The sequence below is a fragment of the Scyliorhinus torazame genome, chromosome 20 (assembly GCF_047496885.1).
Source record: "Scyliorhinus torazame isolate Kashiwa2021f chromosome 20, sScyTor2.1, whole genome shotgun sequence".
NCBI classification, from domain to species: Eukaryota; Metazoa; Chordata; class Chondrichthyes; order Carcharhiniformes; family Scyliorhinidae; genus Scyliorhinus; species Scyliorhinus torazame.
This window is the reverse complement of record NC_092726.1, coordinates 641,635-658,094: the sequence shown is the minus strand read 5'-3', so window position 1 is coordinate 658,094 and position 16,460 is coordinate 641,635. Positions and strand designations below refer to the sequence as shown.

Sequence of the window (16,460 nt, the reverse complement as noted above, 5' to 3'; positions counted from 1 at the left end):
GGGTCACTGTCCAGTGTGGTCTGGGGGTGCGGTCACTGTCCAGTGTGAACCGGGGGTGGGGGTCACTGTCCAGTGTGAACTGGGGGGTGGAGGTCACTGTCCAGTGTGGTCTGGGGGTAGGGTCACTGTCCAGCGTGGTCTGGGGGTGGGGTCACTGTCCAGTATGGTCTGGGGGTGGGGCCACTGTCCAGTGTGGTCTGGGGTGGGGGTCACTGTCCAGTGTGGCCTGGGGGTAGGGTCACTGACCAGCGTGGTCTGGGGGTTGGGTCACTGTCCAGTACAGCCTGGGGGTGGGGTCACTGTCCAGAGCGGTCTGGGGGTGGGGGTCACTGTCCAGGGCGGTCTGGGGGTGGGGTCACTGTCCACTGTGGAATGAGAGCTGGTGAGCGCTGTCCAGTGCAGGACCGAGAGTGGGGATCCTTGACCAGGGTGGGGATGAGAGGAGGGGAAGGGGTAAATCTGTGGAACTCTTTGCCGCAGAAGGCTGTGGAGGCCAAATCACTGAGTGTCTTTAAGACAGAGATAGAAAGGTTCTTGATTAATTTTTATTTTTTAAATTTAGAGTACCCAATTAATTTTTTCTAATTAAGGGGCAATTTAGCGTGGCCAATCCACCTAGCCTGCACATCTTTGGGTTGTGGGGGTGAAACCCACACAAACACGGGGAGAATGTGCAAACTCCACACGGACAGTGACCCAGAGCCGGGATTGAACCTGGGACCCTGGTGCCATGAGGCAGCTGTGCTAACCACTGCACCACCGTGCTTCCCGAGGTTCTTGATTAATAAGGGGATCAGGGGTTATGGGGAGAAGGCAAGAATGGGGATGAGATCATATCAGCCATGATTGAAGGGCGGAGCAGACTCGATGGGCCGAGTGGCCTAATTCTGCTCCTATGTCTTCTGGTCTTATGGGTCTCTGTCCAGTGCGGAACCGGAGCCAGAGACCCCCATCCAGTGCAGGAATGCGAACAGGAGAGCTCTGTCCAGGGTGGTTTTGAGCCTGATGTACTGAAACTCCCAGAGGCAGTCCTCTGTCCCGAGGAAAGAGTTTGGTGTGAGTTCTCTTGCTTTGTGTTTTCACAAATGGGGAAATGAAGCCCACTGACGTTTTGCTGTCAGGAAGCTGGTGTAGGAGACTCACTGATGCTGGCAGTGCCGATCCCACAGTGAATGGGAGTCCTTCGTGCAGTCCACAGAGCCTGACTGAACCCTAACTCAATCGAGAGGTCGCAGACCCAGGATAATCTGGAGGAGTAGCCCATGCCTGCAGCACCCTGAGAGGCGCAGAGTGAGTTAATGTCCAGCTCATTGCCCTGAACATGGGCCAGATTGTATGCAAATAGCTCCGCGAGCCTGTGTGTGCTCTCGCTTGTTGCTACGGATGGGATGTGTTTTACACACTCACGTCCACTCACACGTAAACACTCACACAGTCACTGACCTTCACAAGCAACAGGAAATAGTTCCAGTCAAATCTTGAACTTGAGAAGAGGACTTTAGACCAGCTGGTGACGAGAGAGGGAGAGTCACTCAGTCCCCAACTGCAGTGCTGAACAGCTGAAACACAGCCAAGTCAACAGTAAGTTCATTTTTAAACTTCATTCTTATACAGAGGAAATGTCTTTCTGCTTTTCACAGCTGCTTTGTGACAGATTGAATTTGTCAGGAACAATTTCTGAGCTGTTTCCAATAGCCTTGTGTGAATCTAGTGAACACAGTGTCTGATCAAACATCAAGCTATACTGTCGCTGCATATTACTTAGTGTCAGTCTGTGTGTATGTGTGTCAGTCTGTGTGTCAGTCAGTCAGTCGGTGTGTGTGTCAGTCTGTGTGTCAGTCAGTCGGTGTGTGTGTCAGGCAGTGTGTGTGTGTTGGGCAGAGTGTGTGTGTCAGGCAGAGTGTGTGTGTGTCAGGCAGAGTGTGTGTGTCAGGCAGTGTGTGTGTGTGTCAGGCAGTGTGTGTGTGTGTCAGGCAGAATGTGTGTGTGTGTCAGGCTGTCAGTGTGTGGGCGTCAGGCCGTCAGTGTGTGGGCGTCAGGCCGTCAGTGTGTGGGCGTCAGGCCGTCAGTGTGCGCGTCAGGCAGTGTCTCAGCAATGAGTCCCATTGTCTGTGTTTTTTCAGTCTGTGTCTGTGTCAGTCTGTGTCTCAGTGTCAGTCTGTGTCTCGGTGTCAGTCTGTGTCTCGGTCTGTGTCTCAGTGTCAGTCTGTGTCTCGGTCTGTGTCTCGGTGTCAGTCTGTGTCTCGGTCTGTGTCTCGGTCTGTCTCAGTGTCAGTCTGTATCTCGGTGTCAGTCTGTATCTCGGTGTCGGTCTGTGTCTCAGTGTCAGTCTGTATCTCGGTGTCAGTCTGTGTCTCGGTGTCAGTCTGTGTCTCGGTCTGTGTCTCAGTGTCAGTCTGTGTCTCGGTCTGTGTCTCGGTGTCGGTCTGTGTCTCGGTGTCGGTCTGTGTCTCGGTGTCAGTCTGTGTCTCGGTCTGTGTCTCGGTGTCGGTCTGTGTCTCGGTGTCAGTCTGTGTCTCGGTGTCGGTCTGTGTCTCGGTGTCGGTCTGTGTCTCGGTGTCAGTCTGTGTCTCGGTGTCGGTCTGCGTCTCGGTGTCAGTCTGTGTCTCGGTCTGTGTCTCGGTGTCAGTCTGTGTCTCGGTCTCGGTCTGTGTCGCGGTGTCGGTCTGCGTCTCGGTGTCAGTCTGTGTCTCGGTCTGTGTCTCGGTGTCAGTCTGTGTCTCGGTCTGTGTCTTGGTGTCAGTCTGTGTCTCGGTGTCAGTCTGTGTCTCGGTGTCGGTCTGTGTCTCGGTCTCGGTCTGTGTCGCGGTGTCGGTCTGTGTCTCAGTGTCAGTCTGTATCTCGGTGTCAGTCTGTGTCTCGGTGTCGGTCTGTGTCTCGGTGTCGGTCTGTGTCTCGGTGTCGGTCTGTGTCTCGGTGTCAGTCTGTGTCTCGGTCTGTGTCTCGGTGTCGGTCTGTGTCTCGGTGTCGGTCTGTGTCTCGGTGTCGGCCTGTGTCTCAGTGTCAGTCTGTGTCGCGGTGTCGGTCTGTGTCTCAGTGTCAGTCTGTAGCTCGGTGTCAGTCTCGGTCTCGGTCTGTGTCGCGGTGTCGGTCTGTGTCTCAGTCTCGGTCTGTGTCTCGGTGTCGGTCTGTGTCTCGGTGTCGGTCTGTGTCTCGGTGTCGGCCTGTGTCTCAGTGTCAGTCTGTGTCTCGGTGTCTGTCTGTGTCTCAGTGTCAGTCTGTGTCAGTCTGTGTCTCGGCGTCGGTCTGTGTCTCGGCGTCAGTCTGTGTCTCGGCGTCGGTCTGTGTCTCGGCGTCAGTCTGTGTCTCGGCGTCAGTCTGTGTCTCGGTGTCAGTCTGTGTCTCGGTGTCAGTCTGTGTCTCGGTCTGTGTCTCGGTGTCAGTCTGTGTCTCAGTGTCAGTCTGTGTCTCGGTGTCGGTCTGTGTCTCGGTGTCAGTATGTGTCTCGGTCTGTGTCTCAGTGTCAGTCTGTGTCTCGGCGTCAGTCTGTGTCTCGGCGTCAGTCTGTGTCTCAGTGTCGGTCTGTGTCTCAGTGTCAGTCTGTGTCAGTCTGTGTCTCGGTGTCAGTCTGCGTCTCGGTGTCAGTCTGTGTCTCGGTGTCAGTCTGTGTCTCGGTCTGTGTCTCGGTGTCAGTCTGTGTCTCGGTGTCAGTCTGTGTCTCGGTGTCAGTCTGTGTCTCGGTGTCGGTCTGTGTCTCGGCCTGTGTCTCGGTGTTAGTCTGTGTCTCGGTGTCAGTCTGTGTCTCGGTCTGTGTCTCAGTGTCAGTCTGTGTCTCGGTCTGTGTCTCGGTGTCAGTCTGTGTCTCGGTGTCAGTCTGTGTCTCGGTGTCGGTCTGTGTCTCGGCCTGTGTCTCGGTGTTAGTCTGTGTCTCGGTGTCAGTCTGTGTCTCGGTCTGTGTCTCAGTGTCAGTCTGTGTCTCGGTCTGTGTCTCGGTGTCAGTCTGTGTCTCGGTGTCAGTCTGTGTCTCGGTGTCAGTCTGTGTCTCGGTGTCGGTCTGTGTCTCGGCCTGTGTCTCGGTGTTAGTCTGTGTCTCGGTGTCAGTCTGTGTCTCGGTCTGTGTCTCAGTGTCAGTCTGTGTCTCAGTGTCAGTCTGTGTCTCGGTGTCGGTCTGTGTCTCGGCGTCAGTCTGTGTCTTGGTCTGTGTCTCGGTGTCAGTCTGCGTCTCGGTGTCAGTCTGTGTCTCGGTCTGTGTCTCAGTGTCAGTCTGTGTCTCGGTGTCAGTCTGTGTCTCGGTGTCGGTCTGTGTCTCGGTGTCAGTCTGTTTCTCGGTCTGTGTCTCAGTGTCAGTCTGTGTCTCGGTGTCAGTCTGTGTCTCGGTGTCGGTCTGTGTCTCGGTGTCGGTCTGTGTCTCGGTGTCGGTCTGTGTCTCGGTGTCGGTCTGTGTCTCGGTGTCAGTCTGTGTCTCGGTGTCAGTCTGTGTCTCGGTCTGTGTCTCGGTGTCAGTCTGTGTCTCAGTGTCAGTCTGTGTCTCGGTGTCGGTCTGTGTCTCGGTGTCAGTATGTGTCTCGGTCTGTGTCTCCGTGTCAGTCTGTGTCTCGGTGTCAGTCTGTGTCTCGGTGTCAGTCTGTATCTCGGTGTCGGTCTGTGTCTCGGTGTCAGTCTGTGTCTCGGTGTCAGTCTGTGTCTCGGTCTGTGTCTCAGTGTCAGTCTGTGTCTCGGTGTCAGTCTGTGCCTCGGTCTGTGTCTCGGTGTCAGTCTGTGTCTCGGTCTGTGTCTCGGTGTCGGTCTGTGTCTCGGTGTCAGTCTGTGTCTCGGTGTCAGTCTGTGTCTCGGTCTGTGTCTCGGTGTCAGTCTGTGTCTCGGTCTGTGTCTCGGTGTCAAAGAACAAAGAACAAAGAAATGTACAGCACAGGAACAGGCCCTTCGGCCCTCCAAGCCCGTGCCGACCATACTGCCCGACTAAACTACATTCTTCTACACTTCCTGGGTCCGTATTCTTCTATTCCCATCCTATTCATATATTTGTCAAGATGCCCCTTAAATGTCCCTATCGTCCCTGCTTCCACTACCTCCTCCGGTAGTGAGTTCCAGGCACCCACTACCCTCTGCGTAAAAAACTTGCCTCGTACATCTACTCTAAACCTTGCCCCTCTCACCTTAAACCTATGCCCCCTAGTAATTGACCCCTCTACCCTGGGGAAAAGCCTCTGACTATCCACTCTGTCTATGCCCCTCATAATTTTGTATACCTCTATCAGGTCGCCCCTCAACCTCCTTCGTTCCAGTGAGAACAAACCGAGTTTATTCAATCGCTCCTCATAGCTTATGCCCTCCATACCAGGCAACATTCTGGTAAATCTCTTCTGCACCCTCTCTAAAGCCTCCACATCCTTCTGGTAGTGTGGCGACCAGAATTGAACACTATATTCCAAGTGTGGCCTAACTAAGGTTCTATACAGCTGCAACATGACTTGCCAATTCTTATACTCAATGCCCCGGCCAATGAAGGCAAGCATGCCGTATGCCTTCTTGACTACCTTCTCCACCTGTGTTGCCCCTTTCAATGACCTGTGGACCTGTACTCCGAGATCTCTTTGACTTTCAATACTCTTGAGGGTTCTACCATTCACTGTATATTCCCTACCTGCATTAGCTCTTCCAAAATGCATTACCTCACATTTGTCCGGATTAAACTCCATCTGCCATCTCTCCGCCCAAGTCTCCAGACAATCTAAATCCTGCTGTATCCTCAGACAGTCCTCATCGCTATCCGCAATTCCACCAACCTTTGTGTCGTCTGCAAACTTACTAATCAGACCAGTTACATTTTCCTCCAAATCATTTATATATACTACAAACAGCAAAGATCCAGCACTGATCCCTGTGGAACACCACTGGTCACAGCCCTCCAATTAGAAAAGCATCCCTCCATTGCTACCCTCTGCCTTCTATGGCCTAGCCAGTTCTGTATCCACCTTGCCAGTTCACCCCTGATCCCGTGTGACTTCACCTTTTGTACTAGTCTACCATGAGGGACCTTGTCAAAGGCCTTACTGAAGTCCATATAGACAACATCTACTGCCCTACCTGCATCAATCATCTTAGTGACCTCCTCGAAAAACTCTATCAAGTTAGTGAGACACGACCTCCCCTTCACAAAACCGTGCTGCCTCTCACTAATACGTCCTTTTGCTTCCAAATGGGAGTAGATCCTGTCTCGAAGAATTCTCTCCAGTAATTTCCCTACCACTGAAGTAAGGCTCACCGGCCTGTAGTTCCCGGGATTATCCTTGCTACCCTTCTTAAACAGAGGAACAACATTGGCTATTCTCCAGTGCTCCGGGACATCCCCTGAAGACAGCGAGGATCCAAAGATTTCTGTCAAGGCCTCAGCAATTTCCTCTCCAGCCTCCTTCAGTATTCTGGGGTAGATCCCATCAGGCCCTGGGGACTTATCTACCTTAATATTTTTTAAGACACCCAACACCTCGTCTTTTTGGATCACAATGTGACCCAGGCTATCTACACCCCCTTCTCCAGACTCAACATCTACCAATTCCTTCTCTTTGGTGAATACTGATGCAAAGTATTCATTTTGTACCTCGCCCATTTCCTCTGGCTCCGCACATAGATTCCCTTGCCTATCCTTCAGTGGGCCAACCCTTTCCCTGGCTACCCTCTTGCTTTTTATGTACGTGTAAAAAGCCTTGGGATTTTCCTTAACCCTATTTGCCAATGATTTTTCATGACCCCTTCTAGCCCTCCTGACTCCTTTCTTAAGTTCCTTCCTACTTTCCTTATATGCCACACAGGCTTCGTCTGTTCCCAGCATTTTAGCCCTGACAAATGCCTCCTTTTTCTTTTTGACGAAGCCTACAATATCACTCGTCATCCAAGGTTCCCGAAAATTGCCGTTTTTATCTTTCTTCCTCACAGGAACATGCCTGTCCTGTATTCCTTTCAACTGACACTTGAAAGCCTCCCACATGTCAGATGTTGATTTGCCCTCAAACATCCGCCCCCAATCTATGTTCTTCAGTTCTCGCCTAATATTGTTATAATTAGCCTTCCCCCAATTTAGCACATTCATCCTCGGACTACTCTTATCCTTGTCCACCAGTACTTTAAAACTTACTGAATTGTGGTCACTGTTACCGAAATGCTCCCCTACTGAAACATCTACCACCTGGCCGGGCTCATTCCCCAATACCAGGTCCAGTACCGCCCCTTCCCTAGTTGGACTGTTTACATATTGTTTTAAGAAGCCCTCCTGGATGTTCCTTACAAACTCCGCCCCGTCTAAGCCCCTGGCACTAAGTGAGTCCCAGTCAATATTGGGGAAGTTGAAGTCTCCCATCACCACAACCCTGTTGTTTTTACTCTTTTCCAAAATCTGTCTACCGATCTGCTCCTCTATCTCCCGCTGGCTGTTGGGAGGCCTGTAGTATACCCCCAACATTGTGACTGCACCCTTCTTATTCCTGATCTCTACCCATGTAGCCTCACTGCCCTCTGAGGTGTCCTCTCGCAGTATAGCTGTGATATTCTCCCGAACAAGTAGCGCAACTCCGCCTCCCCTTTTACATCCCCCTCTATCCCGCCTGAAACATCTAAATCCTGGAACGTTTAGCTGCCAATCCTGCCCTTCCCTCAACCAGGTCTCTGTAATGGCAACAACATCATAGTTCCAAGTAGTAATCCAAGCTCTAAGTTCATCTGCCTTACCCATAATGCTCCTTGCATTAAAACATATGCACTTCAGGCCACCAGACCCGCTGTGTTCAGCAACTTCTCCCCGTCTGCTCTGCCTCAGAGCCACACTGTCCCTATTCCCTCGTTCTCCCTCAATGCTCTCACCTTCTGACCTATTGCTCCCGTGCCCACCCCCCTGCCATACTAGTTTAAACCCTCCCGTGTGACACTAGCAAACCTCGCGGCCAGGATATTTATGCCTCTCCGGTTTAGATGCAACCCGTCCATCTTATACAGGTCACACCTGCCCCGGAAGAGCTCCCAGTGGTCCAGATAACGGAAACCCTCCCTCCTACACCAGCTGTTTAGCCACGTGTTTGTCTGCTCTATCTTCCTATTTCTAGCCTCACTGGCACGTGGCACAGGGAGTAATCCCGAGATTACAACCCTCGAGGTCCTGACTTTTAACTTTCTGCCTAGCTCCCTGAACTCCTGCTGCAGGACCTCATGCCCCTTCCTGCCTATGTCGTTAGTACCAATATGTACAACGACCTCTGCCTGTTTGCCCTCCCCCTTCAGGATTCCCTCTACCCGTTCGGAGACATCCTGGACCCTGGCACCAGGGAGGCAACATACCATCCTGGAGTCTCTTTCACGTCCACAGAAGCGCCTATCTGTGCCCCTGACTATAGAGTCCCCTATTACTATTACTCTTCTGCACTTTGACCCTCCCTTCTGAACATCAGAGCCAGCCGTGGTGCCACTGCTCTGGCTGCTGCTGTTTTCCCCTGATAGGCTATCCCCCCCGACAGTATCCAAAGGGGTATATCTGTTCGAGAGGGGGACAACCACAGGGGATTCCTGCACTGACTGCCTGCCCTTTCTGGTGGTCACCCATTTCTCTGCCTGCACCTTGGGTGTGACCACATTTACATAACTGCGATCTATGACGCTTTCCGCCACCTGCATGCTCCTAAGTGCATCCAATTGCTGCTCCAACCGAACCATGCGGTCTGTGAGGAGCTGCAGTTGGGTACACTTTCTGCAGATGAAGCCATCCGGGACGCTGGAAGCCTCCCGGACCTGCCACATCTCACAGTCAGAGCACAGCACCCCTCTAACTGACATTGCGTCAATTAATTAAAATTAAAATTTGTCTTTTTTTTTTTAAATACTTTTTTTTTTTAATTGCAAAGTTACTGTCAACTATCTGTTTCCTAGCACTAGATTTCTAATAGAAATGCGATAGCTAACTATAATACTCTCCGATCTCTGGCTTAGATATCCTCTAAATTATAATTAAGTTATTATGTTTAATTAGTTCCCAAATACTCAAATTTTTTTTTTTAAATTTAGGTTAGAATCCCAACCAGCCACTCAGGTCACAGCTTTTCTGTGATGTCACTTCAGTTTCCCCCCGACACACAATTTGAAAAAAGGTATAAAAGTAAAAATAACTTACTTACCCTCTGAGTGTCTGAGATGTTCTCAGGTTCTCTCGCTGACAGAGACTGCTCCTCCACCTCCGATCCTTGACCTGCACAATGCTAATAATATAATATGGCACTTAGCTTACACCAATGGGTCTTATTATTAGGTCGGTCTGTGTCTCGGTCTGTATCTTGGTCTCGGTCTGTGTCTCGGTGTCAGTCTGTGTGTCGGTCTGTGTCTCGGTGTCGGTCTGTGTCTCGGTGTCGGTCTGTGTCTCGGTGTCAGTCTGTGTCTCGGTCTGTGTCTCAGTGTCAGTCTGTGTCTCGGTGTCAGTCTGTGTCTCGGTCTGTGTCTCGGTGTCGGCCTGTGTCTCGGTGTCGGCCTGTGTCTCGGTGTCAATCTGTGTCTCGGTGTCAATCTGTGTCTCGGTCTGTGTCTCGGTGTCGGTCTGTGTCTCGGTGTCGGTCTATGTCTCGGTCTGTGTCTCGGTGTCGGTCTGTGTCTCAGTGTCAGTCTGTGTCTCGGTGTCGGTCTGTGTCTCGATGTCGGTCTGTGTCTCGGTGTCAGTCTGTGTCTCGGTCTGTGTCTCGGTGTCGGTCTGTGTCTCGGTGTCGGTTTGTATCTCGGTGTCGGTCTGTGTCTCGGTCTGTGTCTCGGTATCGGTCTCGGTGTCGGTCTGTGTCTCAGTGTCAGTCTGTATCTCGGTCTCGGTCTGTGTCTCGGTGTCAGTCTGTGTCTCGGTGTCGGTCTGTGTCTCGGTGTCAGCCTGTGTCTCGGTGTCGGTCTGTGTCTCGGTGTCGGCCTGTGTCTCGGTGTCGGCCTGTGTCTCGGTGTCGGCCTGTGTCTCGGTGTCAGTCTGTGTCTCGGTGTCGGTCTGTGTCTCGGTGTCAGCCTGTGTCTCGGTGTCGGTCTGTGTCTCAGTGTCAGTCTGTATCTCGGTCTCGGTCTGTGTCTCGGTGTCAGTCTGTGTCTCGGTGTCGGTCTGTGTCTCGGTGTCAGCCTGTGTCTCGGTGTCGGTCTGTGTCTCGGTGTCGGTCTGTGTCTCGGTGTCGGCCTGTGTCTCGGTGTCGGCCTGTGTCTCGGTGTCAATCTGTGTCTTGGTCTGTGTCTCGGTGTCGGTCTGTGTCTCGGCCTGTGTCTCGGTGTCAGTCTGTGTCTCGGTCTGTGTCTCAGTGTCAGTCTGTGTCTCGGTGTCGGTCTGTGTCTCGGTGTCGGTCTGTGTCTCGGTCTGTGTCTCAGTGTCAGTCTGTGTCTCGGTCTGTGTCTCGGTGTCGGTCTGTGTCTCGGTGTCGGTCTGTGTCTCGGTGTCGGTCTGTGTCTCGGTGTCAGTCTGTGTCTCGGTCTGTGTCTCGGTGTCGGTCTGTGTCTCGGTCTGTGTCTCGGTGTCGGTCTGTGTCTCGGTGTCGGTCTGTGTCTCGGTGTCAGTCTGTGTCTCGGTCTGTGTCTCGGTGTCGGCCTGTGTCTCGGTGTCAGTCTGTGTCTCGGTGTCAGTCTGTGTCTCGGTGTCGGTCTGTGTCTCGGTGTCGGTCTGTGTCTCAGTGTCAGTCTGTGTCTCAGTGTCAGTCTGTATCTTGGTCTCGGTCTGTGTCTCGGTGTCGGTCTGTGTCTCGGTGTCGGTCTGTGACTCGGTGTCGGTCTGTGTCTCAGTGTCAGTCTGTATCTTGGTCTCGGTCTGTGTCTCGGTGTCAGTCTGTATCTCGGTGTCGGTCTGTGTCTCGGTGTCGGTCTGTGTCTCAGTGTCAGTCTGTATCTTGGTCTCGGTCTGTGTCTCGGTGTCAGTCTGTATCTCGGTGTCAGTCTGTATCTTGGTCTCGGTCTGTGTCTCGGTGTCAGTCTGTATCTCGGTGTCAGTCTGTATCTCGGTGTCAGTCTGTGTCTCGGTGTCGGTCTGTGTCTCGGTCTGTGTCTCGGTGTCGGTCTGTGTCTCGGTGTCGGTCTGTGTCTCGGTGTCGGTCTTTGTCTCGGTCTGTGTCTCGGTGTCGGTCTGTGTCTCGGTCTGTGTCTCGGTGTCGGTCTGTGTCTCGGTTTCGGTCTGTGTCTCGGTGTCGGTCTGTGTCTCGGTCTGTGTCTCGGTGTCGGTCTGTGTCTCGGTGTCGGCCTGTGTCTCGGTGTCGGCCTGTGTCTCGGTGTCAGTCTGTGTCTCGGTATCGGCCTGTGTCTCAGTGTCAGTCTGTGTCTCGGTGTCAGTCTGTGTCTCGGTGTCGGTCTGTGTCTCGGTCTGTGTCTCAGTGTCAGTCTGTGTCTCGGTGTCAGTCTGTGTCTCGGTGTCAGTCTGTGTCTCGGTCTGTGTCTCAGTGTCAGTCTGTGTCTCGGTGTCAGTCTGTGTCTCGGTGTCGGTCTGTGTCTCGGTGTCAGTCTGTGTCTCGGTGTCGGTCTGTGTCTCGGTGTCAGTCTGTGTCTCGGTGTCGGTCTGTGTCTCGGTGTCAGTCTGTGTCTCGGCCTGTGTCTCGGTGTCAGTCTGTGTCTCGGCCTGTGTCTCGGTGTCAGTCTGTGTCTCGGTGTCGGTCTGTGTCTCGGTCTGTGTCTCGGTGTCAGTCTGTGTCTCGGTCTGTGTCTCGGTGTCAGTCTGTGTCTCGGTGTCAGTCTGTGTCTCGGTGTCGGTCTGTCTCTCGGTGTCGGTCTGTGTCTCGGTGTCAGTCTGTGTCTCGGTGTCAGTCTGTGTCTCGGTGTCAGTCTGTGTCTCGGTCTGTGTCTCGGTCTGTCTCAGTGTCAGTCTGTATCTCGGTGTCGGTCTGTGTCTCAGTGTCAGTCTGTATCTCGGTGTCAGTCTGTGTCTCGGTGTCAGTCTGTGTCTCGGTCTGTGTCTCAGTGTCAGTCTGTGTCTCGGTCTGTGTCTCGGTGTCGGTCTGTGTCTCGGTGTCGGTCTGTGTCTCGGTGTCAGTCTGTGTCTCGGTCTGTGTCTCGGTGTCGGTCTGTGTCTCGGTGTCAGTCTGTGTCTCGGTGTCGGTCTGTGTCTCGGTGTCGGTCTGTGTCTCGGTGTCAGTCTGTGTCTCGGTGTCGGTCTGCGTCTCGGTGTCAGTCTGTGTCTCGGTCTGTGTCTCGGTGTCAGTCTGTGTCTCGGTCTCGGTCTGTGTCGCGGTGTCGGTCTGCGTCTCGGTGTCAGTCTGTGTCTCGGTCTGTGTCTCGGTGTCAGTCTGTGTCTCGGTCTGTGTCTTGGTGTCAGTCTGTGTCTCGGTGTCAGTCTGTGTCTCGGTGTCGGTCTGTGTCTCGGTCTCGGTCTGTGTCGCGGTGTCGGTCTGTGTCTCAGTGTCAGTCTGTATCTCGGTGTCAGTCTGTGTCTCGGTGTCGGTCTGTGTCTCGGTGTCGGTCTGTGTCTCGGTGTCGGTCTGTGTCTCGGTGTCAGTCTGTGTCTCGGTCTGTGTCTCGGTGTCGGTCTGTGTCTCGGTGTCGGTCTGTGTCTCGGTGTCGGCCTGTGTCTCAGTGTCAGTCTGTGTCTCGGTGTCGGTCTGTGTCTCAGTGTCAGTCTGTGTCAGTCTGTGTCTCGGCGTCAGTCTGTGTCTCGGCGTCAGTCTGTGTCTCGGCGTCAGTCTGTGTCTCGGTGTCGGTCTGTGTCTCGGTGTCAGTCTGTGTCTCGGTCTGTGTCTCGGTGTCGGTCTGTGTCTCGGTGTCAGTCTGTGTCTCGGTCTGTGTCTCGGTGTCGGTCTGTGTCTCGGTGTCAGTCTGTGTCTCGGTGTCGGTCTGCGTCTCGGTGTCAGTCTGTGTCTCGGTCTGTATCTCGGTGTCAGTCTGTGTCTCGGTCTCGGTCTGTGTCGCGGTGTCGGTCTGCGTCTCGGTGTCAGTCTGTGTCTCGGTCTGTGTCTCGGTGTCAGTCTGTGTCTCGGTCTGTGTCTCGGTGTCAGTCTGTGTCTCGGTGTCGGTCTGTGTCTCGGTCTCGGTCTGTGTCGCGGTGTCGGTCTGTGTCTCAGTGCCAGTCTGTGTCTCGGTGTCGGTCTGTGTCTCGGTGTCGGTCTGTGTCTCGGTGTCAGTCTGTGTCTCGGTCTGTGTCTCGGTGTCGGTCTGTGTCTCGGTGTCGGTCTGTGTCTCGGTGTCGGCCTGTGTCTCAGTGTCAGTCTGTGTCTCGGTGTCGGTCTGTGTCTCAGTGTCAGTCTGTGTCAGTCTGTGTCTCGGCGTCAGTCTGTGTCTCGGCGTCAGTCTGTGTCTCGGCGTCAGTCTGTGTCTCGGCGTCAGTCTGTGTCTCGGTGTCAGTCTGTGTCTCGGTGTCAGTCTGTGTCTCGGTCTGTGTCTCGGTGTCAGTCTGTGTCTCAGTGTCAGTCTGTGTCTCGGTCTGTGTCTCGGTGTCAGTCTGCGTCTCGGTGTCAGTCTGTGTCTCGGTCTGTGTCTCAGTGTCAGTCTGTGTCTCGGTGTCAGTCTGTGTCTCGGTGTCGGTCTGTGTCTCGGTGTCAGTCTGTTTCTCGGTCTGTGTCTCAGTGTCAGTCTGTGTCTCGGTGTCAGTCTGGGTCTCGGTGTCGGTCTGTGTCTCGGTGTCAGTCTGTGTCTCGGTGTCAGTCTGTGTCTCGGTGTCAGTCTGTGTCTCGGTCTGTGTCTCGGTGTCAGTCTGTGTCTCAGTGTCAGTCTGTGTCTCGGTGTCGGTCTGTGTCTCGGTGTCAGTATGTGTCTCGGTCTGTGTCTCCGTGTCAGTCTGTGTCTCGGTGTCAGTCTGTGTCTCGCCGTCAGTCTGTGTCTCAGTGTCAGTCTGTGTCTCGGTGTCGGTCTGTGCCTCGGTGTCAGTCTGCGTCTCGGTGTCAGTCTGTGTCTCGGTGTCAGTCTGTGTCTCGGTCTGTGTCTCGGTGTCAGTCTGTGTCTCGGTGTCAGTCTGTGTCTCGGTGTCGGTCTGTGTCTCGGCCTGTGTCTCGGTGTTAGTCTGTGTCTCGGTGTCAGTCTGTGTCTCGGTCTGTGTCTCAGTGTCAGTCTGTGTCTCGGTCTGTGTCTCGGTGTCAGTCTGTGTCTCGGTGTCAGTCTGTGTCTCGGTGTTGGTCTGTGTCTCGGCCTGTGTCTCGGTGTTAGTCTGTGTCTCGGTGTCAGTCTGTGTCTCGGTCTGTGTCTCAGTGTCAGTCTGTGTCTCGGTCTGTGTCTCGGTGTCAGTCTGTGTCTCAGTGTCAGTCTGTGTCTCGGCGTCAGTCTGTGTCTCGGCGTCAGTCTGTGTCTCGGCGTCAGTCTGTGTCTCGGTGTCGGTCTGTGTCTCGGTGTCAGTCTGTGTCTCGGTCTGTGTCTCGGTGTCGGTCTGTGTCTCGGTGTCAGTCTGTGTCTCGGTGTCGGTCTGTGTCTCGGTGTCAGTCTGTGTCTCGGTGTCGGTCTGTGTCTCGGTGTCAGTCTGTGTCTCGGTCTGTATCTCGGTGTCAGTCTGTGTCTCGGTCTCGGTCTGTGTCGCGGTGTCGGTCTGCGTCTCGGTGTCAGTCTGTGTCTCGGTCTGTGTCTCGGTGTCAGTCTGTGTCTCGGTCTGTGTCTCGGTGTCGGTCTGTGTCTCGGTCTCGGTCTGTGTCGCGGTGTCGGTCTGTGTCTCAGTGTCAGTCTGTAGCTCGGTGTCAGTCTCGGTCTCGGTCTGTGTCGCGGTGTCGGTCTGTGTCTCAGTCTCGGTCTGTGTCTCGGTGTCGGTCTGTGTCTCGGTGTCGGTCTGTGTCTCGGTGTCGGCCTGTGTCTCAGTGTCAGTCTGTGTCTCGGTGTCTGTCTGTGTCTCAGTGTCAGTCTGTGTCAGTCTGTGTCTCGGCGTCAGTCTGTGTCTCGGCGTCAGTCTGTGTCTCGGCGTCAGTCTGTGTCTCGGCGTCAGTCTGTGTCTCGGTGTCAGTCTGTGTCTCGGTGTCAGTCTGTGTCTCGGTCTGTGTCTCGGTGTCAGTCTGTGTCTCGGTGTCAGTCTGTGTCTCAGTGTCAGTCTGTGTCTCGGTGTCGGTCTGTGTCTCGGTGTCAGTATGTGTCTCGGTCTGTGTCTCAGTGTCAGTCTGTGTCTCGGTGTCAGTCTGCGTCTCGGTGTCAGTCTGTGTCTCGGTGTCAGTCTGTGTCTCGGTCTGTGTCTCGGTGTCAGTCTGTGTCTCGGTGTCAGTCTGTGTCTCGGTGTCAGTCTGTGTCTCGGTGTCGGTCTGTGTCTCGGCCTGTGTCTCGGTGTTAGTCTGTGTCTCGGTGTCAGTCTGTGTCTCGGTCTGTGTCTCAGTGTCAGTCTGTGTCTCGGTCTGTGTCTCGGTGTCAGTCTGTGTCTCGGTGTCAGTCTGTGTCTCGGTGTCGGTCTGTGTCTCGGCCTGTGTCTCGGTGTTAGTCTGTGTCTCGGTGTCAGTCTGTGTCTCGGTCTGTGTCTCAGTGTCAGTCTGTGTCTCGGTCTGTGTCTCGGTGTCAGTCTGTGTCTCGGTGTCAGTCTGTGTCTCGGTGTCAGTCTGTGTCTCGGTGTCGGTCTGTGTCTCGGCCTGTGTCTCGGTGTTAGTCTGTGTCTCGGTGTCAGTCTGTGTCTCGGTCTGTGTCTCAGTGTCAGTCTGTGTCTCAGTGTCAGTCTGTGTCTCGGTGTCGGTCTGTGTCTCGGCGTCAGTCTGTGTCTTGGTCTGTGTCTCGGTGTCAGTCTGCGTCTCGGTGTCAGTCTGTGTCTCGGTCTGTGTCTCAGTGTCAGTCTGTGTCTCGGTGTCAGTCTGTGTCTCGGTGTCGGTCTGTGTCTCGGTGTCAGTCTGTTTCTCGGTCTGTGTCTCAGTGTCAGTCTGTGTCTCGGTGTCAGTCTGTGTCTCGGTGTCGGTCTGTGTCTCGGTGTCGGTCTGTGTCTCGGTGTCGGTCTGTGTCTCGGTGTCAGTCTGTGTCTCGGTGTCAGTCTGTGTCTCGGTCTGTGTCTCGGTGTCAGTCTGTGTCTCAGTGTCAGTCTGTGTCTCGGTGTCGGTCTGTGTCTCGGTGTCAGTATGTGTCTCGGTCTGTGTCTCCGTGTCAGTCTGTGTCTCGGTGTCAGTCTGTGTCTCGGTGTCAGTCTGTATCTCGGTGTCGGTCTGTGTCTCGGTGTCAGTCTGTGTCTCGGTGTCAGTCTGTGTCTCGGTCTGTGTCTCAGTGTCAGTCTGTGTCTCGGTGTCAGTCTGTGCCTCGGTCTGTGTCTCGGTGTCAGTCTGTGTCTCGGTCTGTGTCTCGGTGTCGGTCTGTGTCTCGGTGTCAGTCTGTGTCTCGGTGTCAGTCTGTGTCTCGGTCTGTGTCTCGGTGTCAGTCTGTGTCTCGGTCTGTGTCTCGGTGTCAAAGAACAAAGAACAAAGAAATGTACAGCACAGGAACAGGCCCTTCGGCCCTCCAAGCCCGTGCCGACCATACTGCCCGACTAAACTACATTCTTCTACACTTCCTGGGTCCGTATTCTTCTATTCCCATCCTATTCATATATTTGTCAAGATGCCCCTTAAATGTCCCTATCGTCCCTGCTTCCACTACCTCCTCCGGTAGTGAGTTCCAGGCACCCACTACCCTCTGCGTAA

General features: G+C 54.0%; 1 protein-coding gene across 5 annotated transcripts in view; it reads left to right on the top strand.

Annotated features, from left to right (window-relative positions):
* The first annotated feature begins 1,149 nt into the window (after positions 1–1,149).
* The window catches only part of sorbs3 (sorbin and SH3 domain containing 3), a 94,839-nt gene continuing 79,528 nt past the window's right edge, over positions 1,150–16,460 (top strand). For 2 of the 5 annotated variants that reach the window (XM_072485532.1, XM_072485530.1), the window contains exon 1: positions 1,160–1,581. The gene's annotated coding sequence lies outside the window, so the exon portion shown is untranslated. Of the gene's footprint in view, positions 1,582–16,460 lie in introns of all 5 variants that reach the window. The other 3 variants (XM_072485538.1, XM_072485537.1, XM_072485531.1) reach the window with 3 other exon arrangements.